Genomic DNA, 16,728 nt, shown 5'->3' with positions numbered 1-16,728 from the left:
CATCTTGGAGGGCGGGATCATTTTCGCGCCACAAATTCCGCAGCCACGATTTAGCTTCCCCATGCAGATGAGTAATTATGAATCCCACTTTCTCTTCCTCATCTCTAAAGTCTTTCCGAAGCAAATTGAGCACGTAAACTATGTCGGCTCTGAAGTTAGGGTACTGCTGCAGGTTCCCGTCGAAGTGGGCTACTATGCTGCCCCCCCCTCTTCCCGAGGCCAACTCCCTCCGGCTTGGGTCCTGGCAGCCCCTCTTTGCCCCAACGTTCCCACCTGGTTTGTAGATCCCGGCAGAGCGCTACTGCTTCTTCTTCTCTTTTCCTGGATGCTTCTACTTCTGCGTACAGCCTCGTGACTGCGTTTTGCAGTTCTTTCACCTTGTCCTCTGTAGTCATCTTTGCCTATCTTCGTGAGCTCGCAAAACGCCAAGTCTTGCCCCTCGCTGCACCAACTCACGCTGCGAGGGTTAATTCAATGGAGACGGAGCATACTGTCAGAGCTGCCTGAGGTCCCAGCTCACAAAGGACCAACGCTGCTTCGTTGTTAAGTACAAAAGTCTTTATTGAAGTTCAGTTTCACTTCCAGAGCCGCAGCGTGCAGCTCTACGTCTCAACTATCAGACCGCTGATGCTCCGTCTGAGTCTCCTCCCCCCAGACACCAGTTTAAGACTCTAGCCTTACTCCACCTCTTCCTCTGTTCTTTCCGCCTCTGGTTCCGCCTGTCCGTTGGGGTCTCGCCCTTTCTAGACTCTTCTGACGCTGAATCTCCTGAGCCTTCCCCCTCCCTCCGGCGGGCTTTAGGAGCTGGTTCCCCATCCGGGTCTCCTGCTGTCCCCCGCGCCTGTACATTTGAACTTGGCGCGCGCGCCCAGCCAGTAACTTTCCTCCTGACCATTTCACTGCTGCTGTCACTGCTTCCCCCTCTGGGGGGGCTAGCTGCAACTGACCTCCCCTCCGTTGGAGGCGTTGTCAGCCCTGACTCACTTTCTCTCCCCACTGGAGGAGACACTTGCCCTGACACATGTGACTCTTCCCCCCACTACGCTCTGGTGGGGAAACTGGTCCTGATCCCCCGCTGCTGCTTTGGGGTTCCCCTCTGGCTCCTTGTTTCTGGTGCGTCCCCCCTGGGACCCCCCTTGCCCTGACCATCGGCGCCCCCTTCTGGGAATCTTCTGATTCGCTGGAGAAGCTCATGGAATCTCTCGGGCCACTGTCATACTCCCCTACGCTGCCCTCGGATTCTTCCCCTTCGCTCTCCATTTCCTCTCTCCCCTGTGCTCCTGCTCCTGAGCCCCTGACAGCGGCTAACAGATTGAGGTTGAATCCTGACAAGACAGAAGTACTGTTTTTGGGGGACAGGGGGTGGGCAGGTGTGGAGGATTCCCTGGTCCTGAATGGGGTAACTGTGCCCCTGAAGGACCAGGGGCGCAGCCTGGGAGTCATTTTGGACTCACAGCTGTCCATGGAAGCGCAGGTTAGATAGATAGATAGATAGATAGATAGATAGATAGATAGATAGATAGATAATACTTTATTCGGCTATAAGCCCACAAGGTAAAACCAATCAATAAATAAAATAGCGTTTTACATTCTAAAATATCAACTAAAATATTTCAACGCATAATCTCCTTCACGTTACATACAATCTCTAGATGTACCATATTGTGGCCTTGAATATAAAGATGGTGGATAGAGTTTACTAGATTTTTAATAGTCATGCAGCATTCCATGAAGTCTTTTATATGAAAGAACTGAATTCAGGAATCTGGCAACCTGTAATGTTCTATAAGAGTCAATGTCCTGGAGTAGATAGGCTAGATGTAATTCAGGTGGTTTAGCAACAGTTTCCAAAATGATTGAACTCAGAATCCTTGATCGGGGAACAATATATAAAGGACAATTAAACAAGATATGATAAAGGGATTCTATTGATTTGTTGTCACATGCGCATAAAACAGAGGTTTTACCGTTAGAAAATCTATTGCTCAGCACATTTGAGGGGAACACATTAAATCTGGCTCTAACAAAAGCGAATCTATGCGACACAACCGATAAGGTAGACAGATATCGAGGTATCTGGGACATAAATGTAATGCCCTGATTTATCGGGGAACATGTACTTCCACCTGTAGTAAGATTTTGTTGCCAATCAACCTCCTCCAATCTTTGTTTGATGACCTTTTTTGCTGTAATTAGATCTAAATTTAGTATATCGGAAGGAGAGATTCCATAAGACAACAGTTTGGAATGGATTTTTGTTGCCCATGGGCTGGTAAATTCATCTCTCCAAAGGCACTGAATAAGATGGTAATTGGGCAATTTATGCCAAAGGGGCAGCCAGTAATGTCTCCACATCAGGATCTCTAAGGAGGGGGTCTTAAGTTCTAAGCGAATAACCGAGTTGCTTACACAGGAGGGTAGTTTCAAAAGGCGTCTGAGAAAAAGATTTTGCAATGTCACCAGAGGCATGAGGTTTACAAAAGCGCCCCATAAAGGGACCGCATAGGCCATAGTTGCAACCACTTTTGCACTATAAACTTTTAAGGCAGAAGGAACATGCATAGCCCCCTCTGTAAAGAAAAAGCGTAATAGAGCGTAGATAAGGGCTTTGCCCTTATTTTGTAAGTATGTGATATGCGCTTTCCATCCCATATTATGCTGGAAATAAATTCCTAGATATTGAAATTTGTAGACTTGTTCAATTGGCTTCCCCTCGAGTTCCCACCTATGCAATTTATGACTCCTGGAAAAAATTAGAACTTTAGATTTGGAATGGTTAATAGTAAGTAAATTTGTTTGGCAATATAACGCGAAGATCTTAAAGGCCCTCCTCAAACCGATTCTTGAATATGAGAGGATCACCGCATCGTCAGCGTACAATAGTAAGGGGCAGCGATAGTCTGAAAGCCTGGGTGCATGAATGGTGGTTTGGGCCTCAACTAGGGGAGTTCTCATGTCACTAATATAGAGGTTAAAGAGATAGGGGGCAAGGATGCACCCTTGTCGTACCCCCTTATTTATTGGTACAGAGTTTGTGAGATCGCCCTCAGGTGTTAACCTCACCCTAGCGGCCGTCCCTTCATGTAATTTGATCATAAGCCACAACAGCCTTTTATCTATGCCCCACTTTGCCAATTTTTCCCATAGCAGCTCTCTAGAGATACTGTCAAAAGCCGCCTTCAGGTCTATAAAAGCGGCACATAGAAGACCATGAGTGGGGGAAGAATACTTCCGCGCCAAATGATATAGAATTATTGCATGGTCAGTAGAAGCACGATTTGGTCTAAACCCGGCCTGTTCATGACCTGTCAGATTGGAATCTTCGGCCCATTGGGTTAGTCTGGTTAGCAGGAAGCGAGTATAGATTTTTCCGATGATTGATAATAAACTGATATTACGATAGTTTCCTGGGTCCTCTGGTGGTCCTTTTTTATATATAGGAATTATGATGGACTCCTTCCATGATCTAGGTATCTGGCCCATGGCATTAATTGCATCAAAGATTTTTGCAAGAATTTTGGCCCACCATGCTGGGTATTGTTTAATAGCTTCCGCCGGGATCAGATTGGGCCCTGGGGCTTTATCAGTTTTCAGTTTAGCAATTAGATCAACTATTTCCTCCGGGTCAGTATCTGGCCATATGGGCAAGTGACATGAAAGAGTATCAGAATGAATGTTAGAGATAACTGTCTGGGAGAAATATTTTCTTAGAAATTGTTCCCATGTCGGGGCTGGTATAACCGTCAATGGGTATTTCCTCGATCTTTTGTTGATTAAATTCCAAAAACCACGAGAGCTGCGAAGCTTAGAGGCAGCAATCAGCGCTTGCCAGCGTCTTAGCTGCCATTCATGCTTGGCTGACTTCTGTGCCTTTTTGTAAGCAATTTTGGCCTGCAAGTACTCTGGGGGAAGAGTTTCAGCTCCAGAAGATTTATATCTGTTGTAGATACAACAGAGAGAGAGTCTAGCTTGCTTACATTTGGAATCAAACCAAGGTGCACCGAACCTGGGTTGATCTCAGTTAACCAGGTGAGTCGGCATCGTAAAGAAGCCAGTGAAATCTACAGAGAGGTGGGAGAACCACTCCAATATCCTATTTGGTTCAGACAACTCCGCCACTGAAACAATAAGGGGTTCGGAGATATTCCTCTGGAAGAATTCTGCGTATTTTTGGGCCTGTTTCATAGACCATTTAATGCTTCTTACTTGAGCTGCGGCATTTAAACCTACATGAATTGGGTGTGAACCGCTAACCGGGTGCCAGTCAAGCGTTAACTTGGCCGCTAGAGGTAGGTGGTCACTGGATTGTACATTGTCTACTTTAAAATAAAAGAAGTTTGAGAATAGGTCTTCTGAAACTAGAAGGTAGTCTAGGACACTATTTGATGTTGTGCCCAAATGAGTGAATTCTCCTGGCACGTCCGGAGGGCAATTGCCATTCAAAATGTTCAAATTCATACGAATGGCCAATTGATAAAGAAGGACTCCCGCCTCATTCACTCTGATGTCCTTAGATTTTCTTGATGTAAAAGAGATTAAATCAGATTTTGGGTAGGAGGGAGGTACCCACCACTTGGCCTTGATTATCCCATCCCAATTGGCGGCTGTACGTGCATTAAAGTCACCACCCATTATCGATGGAATATTAGGGTACATAACATAGCATGCCAATAAATGATCTTCCAGAGAATCCCATCTATAATGGAGGTCCGATATAAGACCACCTGGAGGAAGATAAACATTGGTGATTAATAGGGAGAATTTTTCGCTTGAAATCAGACCTGTAAAGGCAAAAGGAGGAAAAGTCTGAACTAGCGAGAGTTTAGTGCTCATTTTAAGCGATATGGCGATTGCAAGACCACCTCTGGACTGGCCACCTTTTTGGGAGGGACTAGCTGGAAGTGATATCAGTTCAAAACCATTTATATCTATTTTATCTTCTTCCCATGTTTCTTGCAAAAGGATTATCTGAAAAGAATTTATATAGGACAAAAATTCGGGATCTAATCTTTTCCTTTTCCAGCCAGCAATATTCCAACTTAGGACTGCTAGCTGGGGACTTCTGTGTTGTTCTTTTAACAGTCAAAGCGAAGGAGGGGCAGACTCTCTGGAAGAGACAGAAGATGTAACAAAAAAATCAGTTATTTTACATTGGGAAGATGGTAACTGTGAGGAGCCCTCCAAATTAAAATTTTTAACAATTTGGTTCGACTGTTGGCACACCGAGGATGATCTCTTAGAAGTAGATCCCTGAACAGGTAGTCTCTTCATTTTGAAATTCTTTGTACAACTTGACAGAGAAATACCCAAAGAGGGAGAAATTAAGTCCGTCGGAGGAAACCCTCTAGCAGATTTATCATCAGGGATCAGGATGATTTTATTGATACGTCCCATCGGGTCTTCAATCGTTACCGACGACGGGTCCCGAAGTGTAACATTCATATTTTCCTTTAAAGAAGGTAGTTGAGGGGACATCACGGGGGCGGTAATTTCGGAAGACTCTCTCAGGGGCATCACTTGTGGACTACTTCTATATCTGGTCGAAACTGGAGAAGATTCTAGCTCTGGCATAGATGAGTGAGTTAAAGAGGGATTTGAGTCAGGCAGGGAAATCAGAGTTTCGTCCTTAGGTGTGTTGGTCGATGGATGTAGATGAAGGTTAAGTGAGGATGGCAGAGCCTGGTCGTCTCGTGGAATAGCACTGGGGGCAGAAACAACTTGAAGATTTGAGTCTTGCAGGATGGTTTTTGTTTTCAAAGTGGGGCTGAGCTGAAGAAGGTCGACCACTTCTGTCCGGTGAACCCAAGTGGGGTTGTTTGAAGCATTGTTAGTATCTTCCCCTCTGTGTTGGACTTGCAAAAGCTGCGATTTAAGCGTGTCAAATCTTTGCATCATCACCGACTGTTCTTTCGGAGGGAGGGCTCTGAACGAATCAATAAGTTCCCTTTCATCAAGGGCAGTCTGCAGGTTTCCGTCCTCATATATGGCTGTTTGAGAGGGTATCGAGATTGGTCGAGAATGGCACACTGCAGAATCATCGCAGTGGGGCCTGGCAATATTTTGAAGTAAGGCAGAGTCTCTTGTCCTAATGTCCTCACCACCCGGGCACCTATTTAGAAGGGGTTTGATCTTGCTATCTGCAAAAACCCTCGTTGCTACGATATCGGCCATGGACAAAAGCGTTTTCCGCCTAACAATAATAGATGGTATCTTTTCAGAGTGGAACGCAAGTATCACCTTCAAGAAGTTGGTCTGTCGGAACAGGGGCATCACCGCATATAGGTCAATCTGGTGTTTCTTAATTTTTAAAAGTTTGCTTAAACAGTCTTTAGCCCCTTCTAGCGATGACCATCTTCCTATTTCCGACCTGACAGAAAGGCAACTTTTCTTGGGTTGCAGAATTAATATCTGATTATTCAATTGGGAATTTAAGATATATTTAATTTTAGTCTCCTTTCTTTTATCTGAATTGGGGTGAGGCAATAAGTTTTTGACCTCACAAACTGAAGATTGTGTTGTTGATTCAAGTTTTTCGACTTTCAGCAGGATATTGGATAATTGTGAAGATACCTCATCCAGCCTTTTAAAGATACAGTGAAGGGTCTTAATTACTAAGTGTAACTGCTCACAACTGGGGAACTCCCCCATATCAGATGTTAAACCATCATCCTGTGTTGAGAGTTTTTCTTTCATATTCTCCTTTACAGACTTTACTTTTGAAAGGTTTTGAGTCATCAGAGTTGGAGTGGCTTCTAAATCAATTAGAGGTAGGAAGCGATTTTGGGTTTCCACCGCAAAGCAATGCTCCGCATTGTCACTCCCTCTTCTATTCCGGTGTGGCACCAACCTTGATAGTTTTGGTTTAGGGGATGATAGGGGCTCGTCAAAGTCTCTCAAGCGTTTGTTCTGACCCATACTTTCCTCAGGCCAAGGATTATACGATTCTTAAAATAACATATCATTTAACACACAAATAATATAGTTAAGACCACCAGAAGATGGCACCGTGGGTGAAAGCTCCTTGGATGGATAATAATAGTGAAGTTTTCCTCTCCACTGCGGTAAAATCCACTTACAACATCAGATAGATAGATAGATAATACTTTATTCGGCTATAAGCCCACAAGGTAAAACCAATCAATAAATAAAATAGCATTTTACATTCTAAAATATCAACTAAAATATTTCAACGCATGATCTCCTTCACGTTACATACAATCTCTAGATGTACCATATTGTGGCCTTGAATATAAAGATGGTGGATAGAGTTTACTAGATTTTTAATAGTCATGCAGCATTCCATGAAGTCTTTTATATGAAAGAACTGAATTCAGGAATCTGGCAACCTGTAATGTTCTATAAGAGTCAATGTCTTGGAGTAGGTAGGCTAGATGTAATTCAGGTGGTTTAGCAACAGTTTCCAAAATGATTGAACTCAGAATCCTTGATCGAGGAACAATATATAAAGGACAATTAAACAAGATATGATAAAGGGATTCTATTGATTTGTTGTCACATGCACATAAAACAGAGGTTTTACCGTTGGAAAATCTATTGCTCAGCACATTTGAGGGGAACACATTAAATCTGGCTCTAACAAAAGCGAATCTATGCGACGCAACCGATAAGGTAGACAGATATCGAGGTATCTGGGACATAAATGTAATGCCCTGATTTATCGGGGAACATGTACCTCCACCTGTAGTAAGATTTTGTTGCAAATCAACCTCCTCCAATCTTTGTTTGATGACCTTTTTTGCAGTAGTTAGATCTAATTTTAGTATATCGGAAGGAGAGATTCCATAAGACAACATTTTGGAATGGATTTTTGTTGCCCATGGGCTGGTAAATTCATCTCTCCAAAGGCACTGAATAAGATGGTAATTGGGCAATTTATGCCAAAGGGGCAGCCAGTAATTAAAGGCATGTCTCCACATCAGGATCTCTAAGGAGGGGGTCTTAAGTTCTAGGCGAATAGCCGAGTTGCTTACACAGGAGGGTAGTTTCAAAAGGCGTCTGAGAAAAAGATTTTGCAATGTCACCAGAGGCATGAGGTTTACAAAAGCGCCCCATAAAGGGACCGCATAGGCCATAGTTGCAACCACTTTTGCACTATAAACTTTTAGGGCAGATGGAATATGCATAGCCCCCTCTGTAAAGAAAAAGCGTAATAGAGCGTAGATAAGGGCTTTGCCCTTATTTTGTAAGTATGTGATATGCGCTTTCCATCCCATATTATGCTGGAAGTAAATTCCTAGATATTGAAATTTGTAGACTTGTTCAATTGGCTTCCCCTCGAGTTCCCACCTATACAATTTACGACTCCTGGAAAAAATTAGAACTTTAGATTTGGAATGGTTAATAGTAAGTAAATTTGTTTGGCAATATAACGCGAAGATCTTAAAGGCCCTCCTCAAACCGATTCTTGAATATGAGAGGATCACCGCATCGTCAGCGTACAATAGTAAGGGGCAGCGATAGTCTGAAAGCCTGGGTGCATGAATGGTGGTTTGGGCCTCAACTAGGGGAGTTCTCATGTCACTAATATAGAGGTTAAAGAGATAGGGGGCAAGGATGCACCCTTGTCGTACCCCCTTATTTATTGGTACTGAGTTTGTGAGATCGCCCTCCGGTGTTAACCTCACCCTAGCGGTTTCTCTTCAGATCGTACTTACAACATCAGTCTTTCGTGGACACCTCGGACCCAATTTGCAGAAGCTTTTCACAAGGGGAAGTATTGAATTGTGACAGCCTCAAGATGTCTAGGGGGTAGGGTGCCAAATGTCCTGGCTCCACTGGCCTCTCTCAACCCTCTATGACAGCAGCCTGTGCACGAACGATGACTTATCCAGGATTTAAACACCACACATCGTCTTCCTCTTAAGCCCTCTCTCCAGTTAGGATAATGGCATTCTCTTCTCTTTTAGCAGCCGAGGCCGGCCCACTGATAAGAGAGAAACAAGGAGCAGTCTGCAGCAATCTGGAGCAGGGCCAATCTGGAGCATGTAGCTGCAGCAATTATAAAAAGCTTCAAAGACTGACTGGGTCAGTTAAGATAAAATATAAAGGATTAAAAGAAGATTAAAAGAAATCCGAAGAGCACCGGTAAGCGCGTCTTACCTCGGCGCCATGTTGAAAATTAATCCAGAATGCGGCAGCTAGACTGGTAACTGGGAGTGGCCGCCTGGACCATATAACTGTTAGGATATTTCCGTTCCACCTTAAAAGGGGACAGGCTGTTGTGAGTCACAGCCTACGTATTTCCTGCTCACAGGAAGTTTCTGTTTTTGTATATAGCTGTTGTCTCTCTCTGTGCCTTGACACGCAGGCAAGGCAGTCATGTTTTTCTTTGTTCTGACCAACGCTGAATAAAGTTGTAAATAAGGCTCTCCTGAGTGCATCTTTCGTTGTACGAACTCTGCTGAAAGAGCGTGCATGAGCCCTGGAATGTGGCAAGCTATTTCTGAGGCTTGTGTCACTAATTGACTGATACTGTATCTACGGGAGATCGATGGATCGTCTGGAATCGACGTGGAGGCATGATGGCCTTTGTCTCCCTGGCAGTATCCCAACAATAACACTGGTCCTGAGAGATCTGCATTGGCTCCCAGTACGTTTCCGAGCACAATTCAAAGTGTTGGTGCTGACCTTTAAAGCCCTAAACGGTCTCGGACCTGTATACCTGAAGGAGTATCTCCACCCCCATTATTGAGCCCGGACACTGAGATCCAGCGCCGAGGACCTTTTGGCGGTTCCCTCATTGCATGGTGAGTTCCTGCCTCACACCAGTAGGAATAAAGACACGTGACACAATTATTTTAGGTTAATGGGCTAAAATTGGCCACAACTTTATTGGTTACAGGTAAAGAGCGGTATTGGCTTAGGCATTGGTCCTATCGATTAACCGGCTGCAGCATGTTTGCTTGAAGACCAGGAAGGGTTAGCACCAGCAGGGGGAGCCCTGCTGATGCACATCAACTAGGAGCTCCCCAGGGGTCACCGCTCGGGGGGGCGCTTTAGGCCCTGACCTCCATAGGCTTTGGACGAGGCCACGCCCCCCGGAATCCTTTACCGGACTACCCTTCAATATTTGGGGGAGGTGATGGCGCTTCTCCCCCCCAACACATCTACATAAAAATACCAATTAACTCCTACCAATAACTCCACCAATGCCTAACCATCACTCGAGCAAAGCTCGCTGCCAATACCCTGCAACCAATCTCTAATCCCATCAAATATGTCGGCCGGCCAAACATCGTTTCCCGCATCGGAAAGATGCACGCCATCCTCGCAGTAGAGGGCCACCTTGCTGAACTGGATGTTGGGGGGGAGGTCAATGACCCCCCCCCCCGTGCTGCCACTCTACGAGCCACTGAGCGTTCCAGGATCTTCCTGGCTTTGTTTACAGCGATAGGGCATCGGCAGTCCCTCCAAGTGCGCCTTTCTAGCAGTGATGACCAAATTATAATTAGGTTCGGAAAAGAAATTCGCAAATCCTCAAAATCATTGAAAATATTCCACATTAAGTCCACACCCTTCTGGTAGGCCAGATCGTTTTCACCCAGCTGGATGACCAGTGCCTCCAGTGGGCCTTCTGTGGCGGCTCTAGCTTTCACTGCAGGCAGAAATTCCGCCCAACGCATTCCACGGCGAGTGATCCAGGATATTTCAATGTTTTTTGGCAGATCTAAACCACACCCCCGGCCACGGCTGACAGCTCGGTTTCTAGCCCAGTGGACGATACTATGGCCTATGATCCAAATGCGCACAACCATGCCACCTAAAAGGGAAAGAGCATAACAAGGAGGGGTCAGGGGTGATGAATACAGTCATAAAGGCCTCCGAATGTACCCCTTAAAAGCATCAGACATCCATCGACCTATATCCTTTATCCTTTCAGCTGGTAGGCCTAAGTGTACCGCTGTAGTGGCTGCTCCAATCCGAAATGAGTGAGCCGCAAATTCCTCTGGGGGGAGACCAATGGCAGCAATTGCCTTGCTCATCACGCGCGTAAACCGACGTTTACTGAGGCGGGAGCCATCTGCATGTATGAAAAATGGGCCAGGGGTGTTTGGTCTCAAATATAAGAATCGTCTTGCATCCTTTACTGGGCATGGTCCCTTCTTTTGAGTTGCTAAAAGCTGAATTAAAGCTCCTTTTCCTAGCTGATCGGTTTTGGAGCTCCGGATATGGAGAACCAGATCTGAGCGAGATAATGTTACATCCTTTAAGAGGATCCCATGTGCGACGGAACCTGGCTGGTTGTCGCAAACCACCTCACCTATGCATAAGGCTCCGAAAAAGGCGATGGCGTAAGCTGCTGAAAATAGGCGTGCTTCATACTTTGACCAACAAATTGCCCTTAGCTTTATATGGATTTGACATATGATGTCGAATGTTATGGGCCTTCTACTATCGGTGCTGGGGGGTTGAAGCCTGCGCCAGCCTTCTAGCGCCTTCCACACCATGAAATCAGCAGAAGGGTCAACCGAGTACATGGCCTTACAAAAGAAGGATATTGCTGCAGTCTGTATATTAAGTGTCTTCGCAGCACGTCCCAACCCCCGTAAATGCACCAGGTATTTTAAAATCTCAGCCTTTTCAGGAGGGGGGTGTCATGCCTATCCTTCCCCATTTTATTACGGAATGCCAAAAAGTCTGACCACGCCTTTTTATATGATCTAAGAGTTGACAGGGCAACAGATGCTAATACTCCCTTCAGGACTTCTCGCTCCCAAGGCTCCAAAGGTGCTCCAGAAACGGTTGTGGCAATTGCTGCACATCTGGTGCCAACGAGTGGAAGTGATCCATCTGGAAACGAGATAGAGCATCCATGATGTCGTTATTAACACCTGGTTAACTTAGCTGAAAAATAAATATTTAGCTTTAGGCATAAAAGGACAAAGGATCGCAGCAATGCTGCAACCCTTGGGGAACGTGAAGATTGCCTTGACAGGATGGAGACAACCGCCTGGTTGTCAGTCCAGAAGCATACCCGGTGATCCTTGAACAGCTCCGACCACAAGTCTACCACGACCACAATAGGAAAAAATTCTAGGAAGGCGAGGTCCCGCGTTATAGGCTTACCTTGCTAGGTCGAGGGCCATGGTTGCGCACACCACTGACCTCTAAAATAGACTCCAAACCCTAAGGAACCCGCCGCGTCGGACTGTACCCGAAATTCGGCCTACAGCGACAGGGTGTTCTGCCATAGTGAAATGCCATTGTACTTGTCCAAAAACTCAAGCCAAACTTCCAAATCCGACTTGACCGCCCTTGAGAGTCACACCTTGTGTTGGAGAGCCCACAGGCCTGCTGACAACCTTGCCAAACGCCCGCAAAATGGGTGGCCCGGGGACACAACCCGACATGCAAACTTAAGATGACCTAGGAGTGATTGAATCTGCCTGAGGGCGACCTTCTTAAGGGGCAGCAGCTGCGAAATAAACTCCTTAAGGGCAGTTAACTTTTCTTTGGGAAGGCGAGATGTCTGTGCGACTGTGTCCAGCTCAATGCCCAAATAGGTCATGGTTGTGACTGGGCCCTCAGTTTTGTCATTCGCCAATGGGACGCCGAGCTCCTCTGCCAGGGATGTAAATGCTTGTAGCAACGCTACGCAGTCGGGCACATTACTTGCCACGAGAATAAAGTCCTCTAAATAATGTCCCACCCCCTCGGAACTGGTTTTAAAGTGAAGAGCCCAGTCCAGAAATGTGCTAAAGGTCTCAAAGGCTGCACATGCTACTGAGCACCCCATGGGCATGGCTTTATCTATGAAATGCGCCCCTTCGAATTTAAAACCCAGCCAATGGAAGTCATCTGGATGAACAGGAAGGAGACAAAAAGCAGACTCAGTGTCACACTTAGCTAGCAGGGCTCCCCTACCGAATCTAAGAATAAGCTTTACCGCTTGATCAAGGAGGCGTACTTCACTGAATACAGTTCCTGAGAAATTGCATCATTAACTGAACTTCCTTTTGGATAGGAAAAGTTGTGTATCATGCAGCCTTCTTAGGGACAATACCCAAAGGTGAAATGTGTAAACCCTCAAAATGAGGTTTTATGAATGGGCCAGCTACCCTCCCAGCCATTATTTCCTTTTTAATTTTCTTTTTAGCGATATCTGGCATGTCCTTTACAGATTTCTGGTTAGGAGGGTTCCCGGAGTTAGGTGTGAATGAAACGGGGATTCTAAAACTGAGGGAAAACCCCTCCCACAGGTACCTGGCGGCTTGTTTATGTTGTAATATGAGTGCTCAGCAGCTGCGAAGTAGCAGATCATTGTTTACATCATGTGATTCTTATGATGGGTCTGAGCGTGGGACCGGATGTTCAACGCTGTTCTCAGAGTTGTGCTCTCAGTGTAACTTGAGACCTTCCTGTTGTTCCTGTGAAGGTGGAGTCAGTCAGTTGTACGGAGGCCTCTGAGAGAGAAGTCATGTCTTTGTACAGTGTGCAGTCTGTTGAATAAAGTAGAGCGAAACAGTGGAATTTGCTGCCAAGGAGTGTGGTGGAGTCTCCTTCTTTGGAGGTCTTTAAGCAGAGGCTTGACAACCATATGTCAGGAGTGCTCTGATGGTGTTTCCTGCTTGGCAGGGGGTTGGACTCGATGACCCTTGTGGTCTCTTCCAACTCTATGATTCTATGATTCTATGATTCTATGAAATAGACTACTTTTCAGACTATTTTCGTTCTCCTGCTGCTATGCAATGGGGAAGGGAGTGTGCATCTCTTAGGAGGGAGGTGTCACTTATTGAAGACCTCCCTGGTCTGTTCGGAAACCAGCCAGGATAGATTGCCGGCAACAGGCCCCGAGTGCTTGGGAAGAGGAGTCAGCCTTTCCCGAGGGGGCCAGTTTCCAACAGTTTATTAGGGTATAAATCAAGAGGATTTTTAGAGGTTGAAGTTTGATTGGTGAAAAGGCAAGACTAAGGGTTGTATTACTAGCGGTTTCCAGTTGTGCCCTGGGAGGGTCCAGGGGCACCACGATTCCCCTGGTGGAAGTGCCCCCTGCCACCCCGAAAGGGCTGCTTACCTTTGAAACAAGATATGGCCAGATGATTGCCTAGGCACTTTTCGCATTCATGCAGGTACTTACAACTTGGACGCACGCACGTTCCACGGTTATACTCCCAGCACTGCCTACGTCGTTTTAACTCAACCTTTCCGGACTTATATGGGTCCTGCTGCTTCTTTTCCACGTATGGACCCACATGCTCCATCCAATAGTTCTGGTCCCTCAGGTCCCAGCGGGTAGTGGGCAGCAAGGAAGCATTTCTGCAGAAGTCTTCATCATAGGTTAAGGCGGCCGCCTCCCCGACCAGAGCATATGCCCTTCTTACGTGGGCCATGTAGGCAGCTAAATGCATACCACGTTTGGGGTAACAAGCGGAAATCACGCCCATGAACACCTGAAACCCATCCAGCCAGTTCTCGAAATTGCGTTCTGCCTGTGGTGTCCTATACCTACGTTTCCCATAAGTACGCTTCTTTTCACCCTTCCCTGACACTTTAGATGGTGGAGGCAGGGTGAACATATCTACATAATCCCCATTAAGAATCTTGGTCCTTTTTCTTTTGGACAGGTGATTACCCATAATGAAATCCGTGGACACATTAGTGGACGTTTTAACGTCCTCCACCAGAGCACCTCCCTTCCATTCCAAGGACCCATTAAACGTTTTACGATGTGAGTTAGCCCTCCTCTCATGCACCCACAAAGGGACCCCAGAAATTTTCTCGCCGAGGCCCCAGTACACCTCCAAGGGGGCATCACTATCAGTGTCTGATGAGGAAGTACCTGATTTTTCCTTGGTGTCAGAAGGCTTGCTCTTCTTGGTCTTCTTTGACGTGTGTTTTTTCTTCGCCTTTCTCTTTCCTCCCTGTGGCTCGGGGGCAGCTGGGGCCAGTCCTGCGCTTTCGGTTGTTTCTAGCTGTGGCTGGGCCTCCTCTGATGATGATGATGAAGCAGAACCGCCCTCTGAGGGCGTATTTTGAGACGGTGGCTCCTGGAATACACTAGGAACATCTATAACCTGCGGCTGTGGAGGAGAGCGATTTGACAAGGTGCCCCATTTGACAAGGTGCCCCATGATATTCTTGTAAAGAAGCTGGTAAAATGCGGTCTTGACTATGCTACCACTCAGTGGATTTGTAACTGGCTGACTGACCGAACCCAAAGGGTGCTCATCAATGGTTCCTCTTCATCCTGGAGAAGAGTGACTAGTGGGGTGCCACAGGGTTCTGTCTTGGGCCCGGTCTTATTCAACATCTTTATCAACGACTTGGATGATGGACTCAAGGGCATCCTGATCAAATTTGCAGATGACACCAAACTGGGAGGGGTGGCTAACACCCCAGAGGACAGGATCACACTTCAAAACGACCTTGACAGATTAGAGAACTGGGCCAAAACAAACAAGATGAATTTTAACAGGAAGAAATGTAAAGTATTGCACTTGGGCAAAAAAAATGAGAGGCACAAATACAAGATGGGTGACACCTGGCTTGAGAGCAGTACATGTGAAAGGATCTAGGAGTCTTGGTTGACCACAAACTTGACATGAGCCAACAGTGTGACGCGGCAGCTAAAAAAGCCAATGCAATTCTGGGCTGCATCAATAGGAGTATAGCATCTAGATCAAGGGAAGTAATAGTGCCACTGTATTCTGCTCTGGTCAGACCTCACCTGGAGTACTGTGTCCAGTTCTGGGCACCACAGTTCAAGAAGGACACTGACAAACTGGAACGTGTCCAGAGGAGGGCAACCAAAATGGTCAAAGGCCTGGAAACGATGCCTTATGAGGAACGGCTAAGGGAGCTGGGCATGTTTAGCCTGGAGAAGAGGAGGTTAAGGGGTGATATGATAGCCATGTTCAAATATATAAAAGGATGTCACATAGAGGAGGGAGAAAGGTTGTTTTCTGCTGCTCCAGAGAAGCGGACACGGAGCAATGGATCCAAACTACAAGAAAGAAGATTCCACCTAAACATTAGGAAGAACTTCCTGACAGTAAGAGCTGTTTGACAGTGGAATTTGCTGCCAAGGAGTGTGGTGGAGTCTCCTTCTTTGGAGGTCTTTAAGCAGAGGCTTGACAACCATATGTCAGGAGTGCTCTGATGGTGTTTCCTGCTTGGCAGGGGGTTGGACTCGATGGCCCTTGTGGTCTCTTCCAACTCTATGATTCTATGATTAGGCCTAGTGGAAGAGGTCCCACCACCTGCGGAACTTGACGTAGACTTTTTGTTACATGACGACTGAGAGCGTGTGTTAGGGTGACTACCTGTACTGCTGCCCGGCTGCGCACTACTCAGACCGGAGGCAGATGTACCCGGTTGTTCCAAAATGCTAGGTGGAGTGTCTGGAATACAATCCTGCATACCTACCATTGAAGCAGAAGACCCTGAGCCCCTTGGCCTACACTGCAGATAGAATGTTTCAGAAGAAAAGAAAAAGAATTGGGCAAAAGCCTGGGGATTGCATGGCAGGAGTTTGGGACCCGCCCTGTATGCCAGGCCCACTTCCATTGCCAGAGGATGCCTGTGCAGTACCCCTGTTGGCCATACCACCACAGCAATTAATTACACAGCCGCTTAATAGGTTAAAGCTCCAAGGGAAAGCTGCAGCTCAATATGGCACTAGGTGCCCTAAATTTTGTTGGGGATCTTGTTTATTAATCAGTCTCCACCCACAGGCTTCAGCTAATGCTGTTTAGCAAACAAAAGAAG

The sequence above is a fragment of the Podarcis filfolensis genome, assembly GCF_964270895.1.
Source record: "Podarcis filfolensis genome assembly, chromosome: W".
Taxonomy (NCBI): Eukaryota; Metazoa; Chordata; class Lepidosauria; order Squamata; family Lacertidae; genus Podarcis; species Podarcis filfolensis.
Note: the sequence above shows the minus strand (reverse complement) of the source record.